Source organism: Puntigrus tetrazona, chromosome 7 (assembly GCF_018831695.1).
Source record: "Puntigrus tetrazona isolate hp1 chromosome 7, ASM1883169v1, whole genome shotgun sequence".
Lineage (NCBI taxonomy): Eukaryota > Metazoa > Chordata > Actinopteri > Cypriniformes > Cyprinidae > Puntigrus > Puntigrus tetrazona.
This window is the reverse complement of record NC_056705.1, coordinates 21,280,739-21,296,032: the sequence shown is the minus strand read 5'-3', so window position 1 is coordinate 21,296,032 and position 15,294 is coordinate 21,280,739. Positions and strand designations below refer to the sequence as shown.

Below are 15,294 nucleotides of genomic sequence, written 5' to 3'. Positions count from 1 at the left end.
CATACTACAATCAGTAAAGACACTAAACATAAATACACACCTCTCTCCTCTGAATACTGAGAACTCCATGATACCGGTGCTTCCCGCCGCATCACTGCTCGACTGCCCCTCACTCTCCCCGAGACCAACAACAATTTCTTTTCTTCTCTCTTTTCCTGCTTCTCTCCCTCGCTCTCTTTCCTTTCTCTTTCTATCTCTTTTCTAGAGTCAATGTCACAGAACGAGACTCTAAATGCTGCTGCATCACACACAGCACAGACGAGAGAAAGAGGGAGAGAAAGAGCGTGTGAGAGAAGAAACAGAAGAACAAAAAGTCTGAAAAGCGTTAAATGTCGAAGCCGGTAATGACACTTTTCTTCTTAATCTTCTCGTTTATGCTCATTTACAACAAAACGAAAGCAGGGAACCGTATTTTAACAAACGCTTTGAGTGAGGAACAAATCAAACTTTCCATCACTATAAAAAATATATATATATATTTTATCTCTTTCTCTTCACTTCTCAGGGGATACTGTACACTAATTGTGTGTGTGTGTGTGTGTGTGTGTGTGTGTGTGAAAGAGAGAGAGAGATCGTGAGCACCGGGAAGCAGTATGAAGCTTGTTCTGTCTGAGCTTTTTTAAGCTTCATAGTGAAGATGCAGCAGCACCACCTTCTGGTAACAGCAAGTATGAGTAAAGAAGACACCAGAGAGGGACAGAGTTGAACTGTAAGGTAAGAGAAACCAGAAAAAGTGTGAACCATTAAAAAAAAAAAAAAAAACTTTACAGTGATTACATTAAATGATACTTTTCATCATTTTCATCATTGCGTAATGAAAACAGAAAGCTTACCTAGACCCCACCAAGCTGTACATTCATATTTCTCTACCTCCTCCTTCTCTCTATTCCAGCTGTGGTTAGAATAGAGGGATGTAAATAATCATCTGTGTGTCTCACCCCCATTTCCTACAGAGGATCTCCTGCCCTCTAATAACAACTTAATCAGTGTGATTACACATTCATCACCGCGTGTGTGTGTGTGCACACGTGTGTGTTGGGTGTGTGTGTGTGTGTGTGTTTGAGAGAGAGGGGGGGGCGTTGTTTTAGTTGGGAAATGAAATATTTGGGACCAGGTCCTATGGCCTGAGAGAGGACAGCAAGTCACACGGCAGCTGTATAAACACCCGGAATGTTTCTGCGGACAGGTACAAGAGAGACTCCAAATCTGCAACAGCCCAAAACCATTAAGGTGCTACGGAAAAGAATGAATAGAAGAGTCATATTAAAAACATGAATGATTAATTATTGAAAATACGACAGTAATGACGTTGCCATGGCTAACAAGGAATCCAAAATAAGAGAAAGCAATGGCATTTTTCATTCATTCAGCGAATTCGTTCAGTTTTAAATACGAGAACTTTGCACGCAGGTTGCTCACATCCACACACACAAACTGAAACTGCTGTGAGGATTTTTCTCTGTGTGTGTGTGTGTGTGTGTGTGTGTGTGTGTGTGTGTGTGTGTGTGTGTGTTATACAGACAGAGACTCCAGAAGCAACTATTAATAGGAAACTTCTGGATAAATCACAAAAAAGCTATATAACTCACTATCTTTTTGAACAAATCAAAATGTATAAAACATAAAAAATTACAATCCAGAAATGTTTCCGTAGTAAAAAGGATTAAAAAAAAAACGGAGAACTACGTTGTTCACTTCAGTCATCAACTTAATGATACAATCAAAAAATGTATGTTGTTGTTCATTTGTCTTGAATTAATTAACACTTTACTAAATTTCCTTCATATGCTCAAAAATAATAACTGAAATGTGACATAATTAGCTTAGAAGTGAAAATTGTTTCAAATTCCCATGACGTGTATTTAACTGCAATAAAAAAAAAAAAAAAGCACCAGCACCTGTGCTATAAATTATGCTACTTGAAAAAAAAAGGTTATGTTGACAACAACCTAGGCTAAAAACTTTTTCAACCTTGCTGCATAAATCACATGCATAATAATTGTGCAAAATAATTATGCAAATGTTTTTCAGGGCTGTGTTCACAACCTCGCACCTTTGATAAATATATTAGATGCCTTTTTGCATATGAAAAGGTGAGAGATATGCAAGCGAGATGGAGGTGTGGGTACGACGCAGGCTATAAAGTTTCAAAATGATTTTACCCCTTAATGCAGTCACACCTGTTGAGAAGACGCCAGCTCGGGAAGGTGGTGTGAGCGGGAGACAGGAAGGAAACACAATTACAGCATAGACAGAAAATCATATCGACAGCTTTCCATGTTCCAAGAATTAAGCTGCACACAGAATTATTAACGAGACGCTACAACGATGATAAACTTGTGTGAACCTTTCACACAAAGCGGCTTCTAAAGTTTTTTGGGAAAAAAAAAAAAAAAAGTGATGACAAACCACTGTCTCACTGCAGCTTGGAAGTCGTTGTCTATCTTTGAAAAGGAACAAACACATCTTCCCGATCTTTATCTTAACATTAATTCAAAACAACTTCGGTTCAATCACAATTGCTCGTGCACACGGAAGCTAAAATCAAGAATGATTGACTTTTGCTTGTCGTTCTGCTTGCTTTTTGCTTACTATCACTTCCTCCGGCATAGATCTGTGTGCTCTAATCATCCTTTATTGAAGCCTCTCCCTCTGCAGCCTTTTCAAACCCTCGTCAGCAGTAATGGCCACATATTGTTTCTGTGAGTGTGAATTGATTTATATCAGCAGTAAAGCATCCCCAGACATGCAGAGAGGGTCATTGGAACCCAATAGCAATTATATGTGTTAGTCTGAACAGAGAAGGCCGGGGAAGAAGTCGGATCAATACTGCCAGCAAAGGTCAGGAAGATCCAGGCAACAAGGAACAACAAGGAAAACATTGTGTGCATGTGTTACACCGTCTGGATGTGTGGAAGAATATTTGGACAAATCCAAGAATCAACTTTGCGGAAATCGCCATTGGATTCAAACGCGGCTATTTATATACAGGAAATTGTAGGAACCGATGCGGAAGCGTGCATTCGTCCAGCCCCTGTATTGCGAACGAGGCCCATTAGGTCAGACGGCGTTTTTCTCTGACGGCTGGAAGTGCAATTTCATCTATATTGCCATTTGAGAAAGGAATCGCTCAAAAGTTTTGTGTTTGAACTTTGTTTAAACATTCTGGGCCTTGCATATGATCTATCCCTTTCCCTCAGCCTTTAATTACATCGCCCTCACTCCCGCCATTAATATGCTGATCTCATTATGACCTACATTACCCGGATTAACGGATTCAGTAGGAAACTGGAAACCAGCAGCAAACAGTGTTTCCTTCCAGAATTCCCATTACCCAAGATTTCAGCTGCTTTCCTCCCTTTATTCTCCACCATACTCTTCCTCTCTTATTCTATTCATCTAAAGTTCTTTCTTTCTTTATATTGAGTTCAAACCAGTGCCAGATCTCTCTTTTCTCCGCATGTGTGTGTGTGTGTGTGTACGCATGAGTCTCTAAGGAGGGTTTGAATCCATATTAATTTCCTCTCTGGCAGTTATGTGCTTTTGTATGAACTGTGGGGTTTCACTTCTAATCTGTCAGTAATTCAGTAACGTGTAAACTAATTATGCCACACATATTTATGTAATTGGTTCGGGGGCCAGAAAAAAAAAAATTAAAAAAAATCAATCTGTTGGTAGAGAATGCATTAAAGAGAATGGAGTTATTATAATCATATGTCAAACGCTGATTATGTTATGAAAGTAAAAAGTGGATGTCAGCCACAGGTCAATACGGAGGCCCCCCGGCTCCATAAAAATCCACACTAGCGCGTTCAATAATGGTAAGAGCGTGCGCACACACACATCTATTAACTCTTATTCACTTTCTCATACACACACACACAGATCATTGTGCTCTCTCTGGGGCACGGATGGTATTGATATTGCTTCACATAAAAAGCAATTCTGAAAAGTTTGATCTAGTGTTTAGGATTAGCAGGGCTCATGACATCAGTAAAATGATTCCAACTAGAGGAAAATACACACACCCGAACACACATACTGTGTCTTGAGTTAGCATGGAACATTATCCGCAACATGATCAATAAGGAGCAATAGCCAATCAGGGACTAAAGATGCTATAGAAAAGAGTGACAGAGAGAGAGAGAGAGAGAAAATATTGTTGTAGAGAAGAGAAAGGGAAGAGAAAGCTTATAGCTTTAAAAAATGTGCAGCATTTTATATGACCCACGCCTATTTTAAAATAATCAAAAAAATATTTTTCAAGTGAACTTTTAGCTTTGCAAGGTAAACCAAACTCAAATTGCCAAGTTGCTTTCTTCAGTAATTCGCAACAGTTCTGTGTGCTGTCCATTTCGTCAACTTCAATCGCTTCCCTGAATGATTCCTGACCCTGATCAATCTAATCAATAATAATTAGAAAAATAAATACCATTGTGCAACGTAAAAGGCAATTTAACCATAGCACAAATAAATCCTGACAGATAGGTCAGGTTGCAACTACTGCAAAAAAACGTTTAACTTTTTTTCATAACGACAAATTTACTCACTCGCTTCATGTGACAGAATAAAAAAAACCCCACTATAGAGAACGTTCCCTTAGCCCCATTAAACAATGTTTTAATATATAAAGTATTAAAACATATAAATGGTTCGATGCCGTAAGCGTCGAACACAGTGCTAGCTCACAGCCAGTCTGGACGCGATGTATGCGAACGACCGCGTTACGCTCATCAAGCATCCTCTGCTGATCTGGTAACAATTACAGCTGACAAGGTTTATGATTGATAACCTTTGTTTACAGTGTTTAAAGAGGGGGCAGATTTCAAAACATCATTTCCCTGAGCACATAAATAACCGGGACTTAAATTGACCCCTCATCCGCAGAAAGGCATACTACGCCTGTCCCAAAAATGTTCGACAATCAAACAACAATAACAGTTTCCATCTTCAGCATGAAATTATGTCCATTTTAAACCCCCAGTCATACATCTTCAGCTGACAGCTCTCAGCCAGCTGTAACGAGCGCAGACGTAAATACAGGACGTAGCTTTACACTGTATCCTCATCTAGAAGCCTGCGCTGATTACTAATGTCTAGATTTCCATCTAGATGTTGCCGACAATGATTGCTAGTGTCTGACTCTGTATTACACAGCAGGAAAGGAAAAGAGGTGCTAGTATGCGATATGATTATGAAGACACTGAGGATTATGTATTACATCGTCTATTTTTAATTATAAGCATTTGGCTGGTGATTAAACGCTAGACTATTGTGATTAAATTCACATTTATTATACAGATTAAAGGAAAAGTGAAGAATTACAGGAAAATCCAGCAGCGTCGTGTAAACGTACAGAATAAAATGTCTAAGGTGGTCCGACAGGCTGCCTGTAGCTCGTGCAGCCGGCAGCAGAGCGGATGTAAGTCAATACGGGCTCATATGGCACGCTGGAGGCACAGAGACTGGAGTCTACAGACCAGCAATCTTCATCTGAACATCGGTGGCTCCAGATATGGATTTGAAACCGCCGGTGGGAACTCACACTTCATGACAGAAACTTCCTGTCTCTGTGTGTCCTCCTTTTCTGTGGCTCACCGCTCGCCAACGACACGTTCTCTTTCTCTCTCCTTCTCTCAAAAGACGGCTTTCTTCTTGTTTTATGGATTACGGCGCATCAGCGCTAATGTGTCTTTTCATTAATTATGGATGCAATTTTGTGTCCTTGTCCCGCTCTTATTTATTCAAAAGGAGAGCGGCATCTGAAGTCTGAGCTGAGAGAGGGGTGGAAAGAGGAAAAGTGTAATCTCCCGCCGCACCTTTTACACATTCATAGCTTAGGTCTCATTATTCACCCGGGCTTGACGCTCGGCAAACACACACAGCCCATCTGCTTTGAGAAACCCCTTCTAATGAATTCACCTGTCCTGGGAGCAGAGAAGTGGCCGCGGTCTGATCCGGGAGGCTCAACATAAATGGCGATCCAAATCCATACAGATCCTGCGAAACGGAACGGATAGCGGAGGTCCATGCTGGGAATATGTGCTTTAGGGTTAGCAGGGCATCTCAAAGTAGCTTTCCCTCTCCCACAGGCGCACGCACACACTCGCTTTTGCTCTCCCCTTTTCCTTTATTTCTCTCTAAAGCCCTCTCCTGTTAAACAAATTGCTGGTACAGGGATGTGTAGTCTGGGTTAGCTGATCAGGCTTTGATGTGAACAAGTCAGTAAGAGGTCATCTGTCTCTGAAAGCACTGCCGAGGGCTCCAGCGAGCTAATATACTTGGCATGGGCACGAGTTGAAGACAAAGAAAGAAAGAGAGGTACATAGATAGACCGAGGGGGGATGAGAAAAGGAACAGGTTGCGTAGCGCAAACGGGACCCGTGTGTCAAATATGTCATACAAAAGGCACAAGAAACTTTAAGCATGAAATGTGAAAAGGAGGGTCAATAATTAATTCTATAAGATATTATTAAAAATGTTATATTCATTATACTTCAGTTCTATTGCATTATTATTATTATTATTATTATAAAAACAATACCATTGTATGCATTATTAAATATAATAGGAATTATAAAAACAACAAGAATAGTAGTATATTATAAAACAGTATTTTTTTTTTTTTGTTAAGCACTTTTAACTGCATCCCATGTATGAGGAATGCTTCACATATGTGACCCTGGACCACAATACAAGTCAAAAATTAAAATTTATACATCATCTGAAAGCTTAATAATTAAGCTTTCGGTTCATGTATGGTTTGTTAGGTTTGACAGAACAATATTTGGCCAAGATACAACTATTTGAGCATCTTTACTAAAATATATATACAGTCAGAAATTTACAAAACATCTTCACAGAACACAACCTTCACTTTTTTTGGCGTAAAAGAAAAACGTATCATTTTGACCCATACAACATATTTTGGGCTATTGCTACAAATATACCTCACTGACCTAAGACTGGTTTTGTTGTTCAGTTCGGGGTCACATAAAAAGTTTGTTTATTATGAATTTTGCCTTAACGTGTAATGAGACATGAAAGAAACAGTCAAGTTTTATCCCCACTGTAAAACACAAACACAGAATGAATTTCCATGTTCAAGATTGGTTTATGTGGTCTGGTGCTAGTCTAGCTCTGCAATCCATTTCTTTCCCCAGGCCTAATGAAGAGGCCCGATGGGAACATTAGCATCCCAAGGACTTTTCAGCAGGGAGTGCATGTGTGTGGAGTTTTCTCCCCTCTTGAATGTTTCCTTGTCAGTCACATGATGATGATTACACCAATTAATTTTGCTTGAACTATACTGCTGAGACAACACACTCTCATAATTACCATTTTACCCTGTAACCCTGTAATCTTCAGCTACCTCTCGCCATCTCACCAAAGAAGTTAAAAACTTATAACGGGAAGCATTTATCAAACGCACATTCATCCCGTCTCTCCCATCATACACACATAAAACACCTTCATCTCACACCCGCCTGATGTCTTGGTTCATGCTGTGCGTGCTAGGATGACTCACACACACACACACACACACACACACACACACGAAGCCTCACACTATTTCAGCAGGCAGCAACAGGAAAGAAGGAGATGGGGATTTTAGTGACTCATTAATTCCACCTAATTATTCTCCATGACATCCATTTCTGACATTTCCTCTCAGTGTTACAATTCACTGACCTTAGACGTGAGCCCAGCGCTAACGGCTCTCTACTGAGCTCAATCCTGTTAAAAGTGCTCTTATCCAACAAATACACGTTGACCATTAAAGGCATTCTGTTTTAAGTCACGATGGCCAACTAGTCTCCAATTGACTAATCAGAGCGCGTGGTCTACTATTTATTACTATTATTATTATTGTTATTATTATTATTATTTAGCATTGACTAAAGCTGTCAATGCTAAATAATGGAGGAGATGATGGAAGAGATGGAATAAATTTACTAGCTGCAGATTTTGCAAAAAAAAAAAAAAAAAAAAAAAAAAAAAAAAAAAAAAAAAAAATGGTGTTTAACATCCCAGAGTGCAGGAAGTGCATCTGTAAAATAACAGACAAAAAGTTCTGGAATCTCATTATACAGGATATTAAAAATGATATGGTTAGTTTTTCTGTGTTTTCGCATCTTTAGCAAACAATGATGAAAAAGGCACACAAAAATGTTGGACTCAGTATGCAATGATCTTAAAATACAAAAACACTTGTAAATATATAAAATCCTATTTTTACAATCATTAAAATAATAGTAAATAAATAAAATTATAGTAAATATAGTAAATAAAATTAGCATTTTCAGAATTTTTTTAATTTCTTTTTGTAGTTTGCAAACAAGCAATGCGTCATGGAGTTCAAATGAGCAGTGACAGTCCTCTACAATCCCACATTACTTCTTGAATGAGTTTCCTAATGCGCCTATGTCACGCTTCATAAACAACATTTGCTATAGTCAATCTCAAGGTTGACTATTATAACACAGGAGCAATGGTTTAGAATGTCAAAGGCAAAAAATATACATTTCTGTATAATACAAACCTATCATTTCAATTCAGAAGACACCGATTCACCCTTTGTGATTGTGATCACTTTGTGTGGTGTTTGAAGTATCAACTTTTACGTTACTACCCACTTCCATTATAAAGAAGAATCACAAACTTTTGAAAGAAAGTTAGAAACATCTCTGACGGTTTTAGTGTAAAGAAATCGTTTTTTAGAAAACGTAAGGGACAGCTTTCACAATCTTTCACTGTATTAAAACCTGAAACCGACCTAATGATTAGCTGACCAGTCGATTCAGAAAAACTAAGACTGGAGTATCATTTTATTCACGACACAGAGAAACAGCCAACATGATTTTAGCGCTGACCAGAGAGGGAGGGAGAGAGACAGACTGGCTGACTGACAGATGGAGACAGCGTGACTGAGAGAGAGAGAGAGAGTGGCAAGTCCCATCACCTTCCTTTTTGATCACGTTCATCGGCTACCATCACCCCAGCGCAGCGGAGGGGTTAGATTTACCCAGTTTACCTACTTTCAGTACAACAGAGGAGCCACACGCATTGATCTCGGCTGAGAGGGAATCGAGAGAAAGATGAAGAGAGAGCGAGGGAGAGAGAAAGACCATTAACTCTGCTGCTGTACAACTGTACAGCTATTGATTGATGGGGGTGATGCTGTTAATATTATTTATGGAGGAGCAGCTCCTCTGCTCTCTGCCTGAGCCACAGCCCATAATAAGCAATAATTGATGGCTCGGGAGACACGACTTCCCCCCACACGACCCCAGAGCAGTGGGAACTAGACGGATGGCCTCCAACGCAGTTATGATTGATATTATCAGATTACATAAGCGGCTGACATGAGGCCAGGCCGGCCAGCTCAAGTGGGGGCATTGATTTTTGATTAGGACGGCACTCAACACATCATAGAGCAGGGAGGCAGGGGGAATGCACCCCGCAGGCCTGGATATGGGATGATTATCAGGGTATGTCTGCGGCTGCTGCTGCACGGAGACGGTGGCTGCGCAGCGAGAGCGCACGTTTGCTAAAGTCGGCAATATTAAAGACTGCATGTGCAACAAACCAAAATAAGCCGAACTGAAGCCTTTCATTTGTCTGATGTAATTGTGCATATGTGGCTGTAAATAGGCAGGCCTGTAGGTCGTAAGTATGCATGTGTTTGTGTTTGTATGTCCGTGCACGCTCACATATTTCAGAATAGAGACACGCAGATGTGTGCATCTAATTATCCCAAAGATAATAACACCGCAGCTATACTATTAGACATCGCGCTGCACATGATGAGCAAAACTGAAGTTACATTTATTCAGCCTCTCAAACCTCAAGCCTGTAGTTAGCTGAATTAAAGGTGAACTGTGTAATTTCTGTCACTAGCGGCACCAAACCGAATTGCAAAAATTATGACTGTTGCCAAACAAGTCTCCAAAACTCTCGCCCAAGCTGCCATTGAACAGAATAATTAATAGTCCCACCCTACATTTTTTGAATATTAAGTTTAAAAGGAATAATTTTTAAGTAATATTTGGAAGAAATAATATTGGAAGAAAAATGCCTGTTATATTGTTTTTCTATCTATCTATCTATATATATATATATATATATATATATCTATATATATATATATATATATATATATATATATATATATATATATATATATATATATATATATATACACACACAAACACACACACACAAATCTGTCAAAAGTTTGAAAGGTTAAACAATTTTTAAATGTTTTAATTAGTGCTGTTAAGCGATTATATCGCATCCAAAATTAAAGTTTGTTTACAAAGTATATGCGTGTGTACATTTATTATGTATATATAAATACACACCCATGAAAGTATACATTTAAGAAAAATATGCCCATTTTTATTGGGTCACTTGACAACTACTATTTAAAACTTTTTTTTATATATAAAACCCTAGTGGAAACAGGGCATTGAAGACATTTTACCCTTTACCCATGATCCTCTGCTTGACCCATGCAACAGCTGGATGACTCTTTGTTGGACCACCATGACAGGCAGTGGCCATTAACGTGTCATTTCCTCCTCCTTTTATCTGAATGAAGAGTGACCTCTCCATTTGACCCCAGCTATCATAACATCCTCTGTTTAAAAATGGAGGCTATTCACTATGGAATAACAGTTATCAAACTGCCCAGAGGCTGCTCTCATCAGGCCAGTGATTAGAAATGATCACAAAAATGAAAAATGAATGGAAAATTAACCCCAAAATGAACTCTCTCGATCTTAAACACACACAATCAGCCATCTCTCTTTTTCTTATTTTCTCAAGCCCCACATTTACTCATACACAGTCAAATGACTACGTAGTGGTCATCTTCGGGGTCTTCATGTTCTTTTTGGGGTCTGAGCCAGTTTTAATAGCTCAAAACATAGTTAGCATTGACGCCAGGTGGATACTTGATGACATTTCATAATCTTATAAAAACTCACATTTTTGAAAATCAGATTAATCATCCATTAATCAAAATGTTACATTACATTATGATTACCTCTTGTCTCAGAGATACTAGATATAAAACGCTAACAAATGTAATTAATGTTTACATGCTAATATTGAACAATGTACACAGAAAATCACTCCTGACAATTTTTAAATGATATTATAGCACAGCTACTACTGCTGGACAAGAGTTATTTCTGAAAAGTGCTTAAAACGCTTAAATAATATCTGCCTACATTACTTTAAGTCAGAAAAACAATTATTTGTCTAATATTAAATTAATTATTATCTATTACTATTATAAGGACATCACTGTGGTCTTTGTGGTCATTTAAAAAACTTTGTCACGCTAAGTACACTACAAGTACATTTTTACATTTACGTAGTAAAATAAATTTCTTGCAACTGTAATTTTAATATATTACACTGGTATATTTATTCTGCTAAATTGGAGAAATTAAATTTGTACCTAATGTATATTAATTGTGAAGAAGTAATGCTAAAGTACAATTAAATATTTGTTTGGTGTAATTTATTGTACCCAGTGTAACTACTGCATGTATACTTCAAGTACACTTTAAATATTTAACATTTAAAATCTGGTATTGTTCAAAGATTATACAATCCCCATCAAGAGTGGCAATAAAACCCATTTTAGACTAAATATTAAATGCATTGCGGCCAAATAATATGCAAAGTTTAATTATATCAGCAAGTCTCAAGTTATCTGTCATCAAATATATTAATTTCAACTTAGTATGAATTATTTTATTTTATTTTTTTTTTTTTTAAATATACTACTTTTTTTTTTTACTAGGGATGTTTTTTAATTACCATTTTTTTTTTTTACATATATACAAATATGACTACTTTTCAGCACAGTGCTTCCACAATGAACCAACTGTTGTGCATCAGACTGTGTATGACCCCTCTAACCTTTCCCCAAACACACACCTCCCTGAGGTACCAGCTCAATTACTACAGTCACATGGTTTGTGCTCAGAGCCGCAAATTTCTTGTGTATGATCATGTGTGTATGATCATGTAGCCAAAACAGACAGATTTTAAATGAAAATGTGCGTGAAAACCATAATAAAGTACTGAAAAGAGTTCAGTGTGCTATGAGCGTGTGTTTGTGTGTGAGAGAGAGAGAGAGTTCATGATTAATGCTTCTTCATCACTTCTCTGACACCTTTCCTTGTAATGGTTCTGTACTTTAGAATCAACTAATTATCCTTATTTTAGATGTCTCGTGAGCAATATTTTCTCTTTTCCTCACTTATTTACCAGCCATGGCTTGACGGAGATGTATCGAAATTGAAACTAACTGCATTTGGGTGTATTCAATAAACGGCATTAGATTTTTATTTGCACAGTTCATAACGGTATAATTGAATACAAATAATGGGCAGGTATCTGCTTAGCCATCATGAGAACTGACCCTTGGCTGACCACCTGAAGAGAGACAAGGCCAAAGCTATGCACACCACCTCACACACTAGAAACTCTCTCGGCTAACAAGAGCAGGTATTCATAACCATAATATTTCCAACATTCCAACTAAGTAACGTCAAATCAAAGCAGAGCAGAAAAAGAAGTCATTGAGGGAATGTTATTTCAAATTTTTTAATTTCCAAAATCTTTTCGCCAGACAGAGGTAACACTCAGTCGGGTGAGAAGGTGAGAAGAGTGGACTTAAATATGATGGATGACTTTTTTCATAATTACATTCCAAACATTACACAGCGGAATTCAGCAGTGGTGTTACTTTACCATTAACTATTAAATGCAGCTGGGCTTTCTAACATGAATCAACTAATTCATATCTTTCACTTCGCATTCATATTCAATTCATATCTTTCATATAGGCTTCTTTATAAAATAACACAATTTAAAGGTAAGTCCTTCTGTCTTTGATAAAACCTCTCTTAAAAATACTGATGATAATAATAATAATAATAATAATAATAATAGTATTTTTTTCATAATTTACTCATCTGCATGTCTTTCCAAACCTGTATAAGTTTCTCTCTTATGGTGAACGCAAAAACAGATTTTTCTTTTAATTTTGAGGTTTTTTTTAACTGTTCAAACCAAACAGTTGTAGATAAATAATTACTATAGAAAGTCAATGGGAAACATTAAATGTTTAAATCACTAGCTCTTATTAACAAATCTTGTTTTATCTTCAACGAAAGAAACTAATACATGTTTGGTGAGGGTGAGTAAATGATGACAACATTTTTATTTTTTTATGAGCTATGCCTTTAAAACAGGACAAAAGAATACCACCAAAAAACACAAAACAATCCACACAATTGAAAAGTATGACTATTTAATATAATTTGCCTTTCATTAAGGTTGAGGCTTTGAAAGGCTTTAAAAGACCTTAGAAGACTTGGAATGTTTAAGCCGATCTCAGTCCAGTGGTTTATTGTGGGGCAGCAAAAATGATTAATTCAGACATGATTGGGTTTAATTCACCCCATGATGACTCACAAATCAGCCTCTATGGATTATCTGCTCTAAGGATCTATTGTGCTGAGTTGAGGGTCATGATATTGGCCTGAACTCTGAAATTTATACCACTGAACTAAAAGGCTTTACTACATGTGTTAATGCAATGTATAATACATTTTATAACCTATCACAAGTTCATTATGCCTTTCTACAAGCTTTGACCAGGAACTTTGACTTAAGGTACAGCTGTAAAGATCGTCAATTAATTAGCAGCGTCAATTAAAAGCCGCATCTAAATAGCCAAGGGCCAAAAAAAAAAAAGCACTAATCGTCTTATCATTTTAATTAATATCAGTTACAAATATGCATAGACACCAAGGCCAGGCCAAACAGTCAAGTCTGAACACAGGCCTGTTCATTGCAGGACAGTCTACATGATTAATGACCCCCAATTAAAGGCAGGATGACAGATTTGACATTCAAATGATGCAGTCCCCAAAGATAACCTCTCTCTCACACAAACTCATCGTCTGCGCCAGGGCTGCCTCAGAACATCAGCACCGACAGATCTTAAATGCTTTAAAGCTGGGCGTCAAACAGCTCAACATTTTTCCTTACTCAACAACATTTATTGATGTCCAAGCAGACAGCTGTCAAATACTGACAGAAAGGACTGCACTGTCGCAACTTTGAAAAACCCACACGGAAGAACGAAAAGACAAAGCAGCAAAACGATGCAGTTATATAGAACGGCTCCAAAGATAATACCACAGCAATTTCACCTAATGCACGTTTAATTGCTATATTCACCAATTCTAAACTAAAAAAAATCTTTCTAAAAGCAAAACGCAAACCTTTATCTGTATCCCACGTCAATAGCGGCAAGAGTTTTGCAATGCATCAAAAACGCAGTAAAAAAAATTGTACCTAACAAGGAAATTGTTTTAACGCATTTTAAAATGTGGCAGGCAGATTTTGTAAGGATCTGAGAACAACGCAAAACTTCCCAGATTCCCTGGATCCCAGCATTGTTCCGGGTCCAAACACATTATTGAAGATCTTAAGGCTGCTTTCGTCTCTAAAAAACACCCTTAATAATCCCCGTGGCTGGAAGTGTGTGTGTGTGTGTGTGTGTGTGTGTGTGTGTGTGAGAGAGAGAGAGAGAGAGAGAGAGAGTGAGTGAGCATACGACACAGTGCAAGAAGCAAAGAGAGGAAAAAAAATCTGCCAACAATTAAACACAGACAGCGTTTTTACTTAGGGAAAAAGTAGCTGTTGTACTCCGAGCTGGAGCTGCCCGTGGGCAGCCGCGGAAGTGTCATTAAAAGGAGAAAGGATGCGTGAACAGCTGTTTTCAGTGCTGGCTTACACTGCCTGCCATGTTTCCCTTTTGTAGTCACAGCGCGGGAATACCACAAGCCTCTGCCACGCCCACCAAACTACACCTCACATGGCCAACATATGCCTTGGGACGAGGGATGGAGGCCGAGACTCAGAGAAAAAGTGTAGGAGAAGAAAAGGCGGGAAAAACGACACGCTATTCGGCTTACAGTAGCCTTGTGCTGCCTCATGTAGTAGTGGTCACTGACAGCATGATCTCTCAATCATCACAGCATGTGTGTTTTATGTAATGGGCTACACTTCATAGAAACATGCTGACTGAGAAACAGATGTAACGCTGGCTATGTTCACAGTGTCTGGGCGAGACAAAAGTTCCCAAAAACAAAACTATCTTGCAAAAGTTTGGGGTGTATATACATATACATGTACATATACATATATATTGTGTTAAATAGTGGTATCAAACAATTAATTGCATCCAAAATAAAGGTT

The 15,294-nt window shown here is 38.1% G+C and overlaps 1 long non-coding RNA gene across 1 annotated transcript; it reads left to right on the top strand.

Annotated features, from left to right (window-relative positions):
• The first annotated feature begins 212 nt into the window (after window positions 1-212).
• On the top strand, window positions 213-15,201 carry LOC122348266. The gene is made up of 3 exons (XR_006251296.1): window positions 213-341; window positions 562-714; window positions 14,858-15,201. It is a non-coding gene; the product is annotated as an uncharacterized LOC122348266 (long non-coding RNA).
• The last annotated feature ends 93 nt before the right edge of the window (window positions 15,202-15,294 follow it).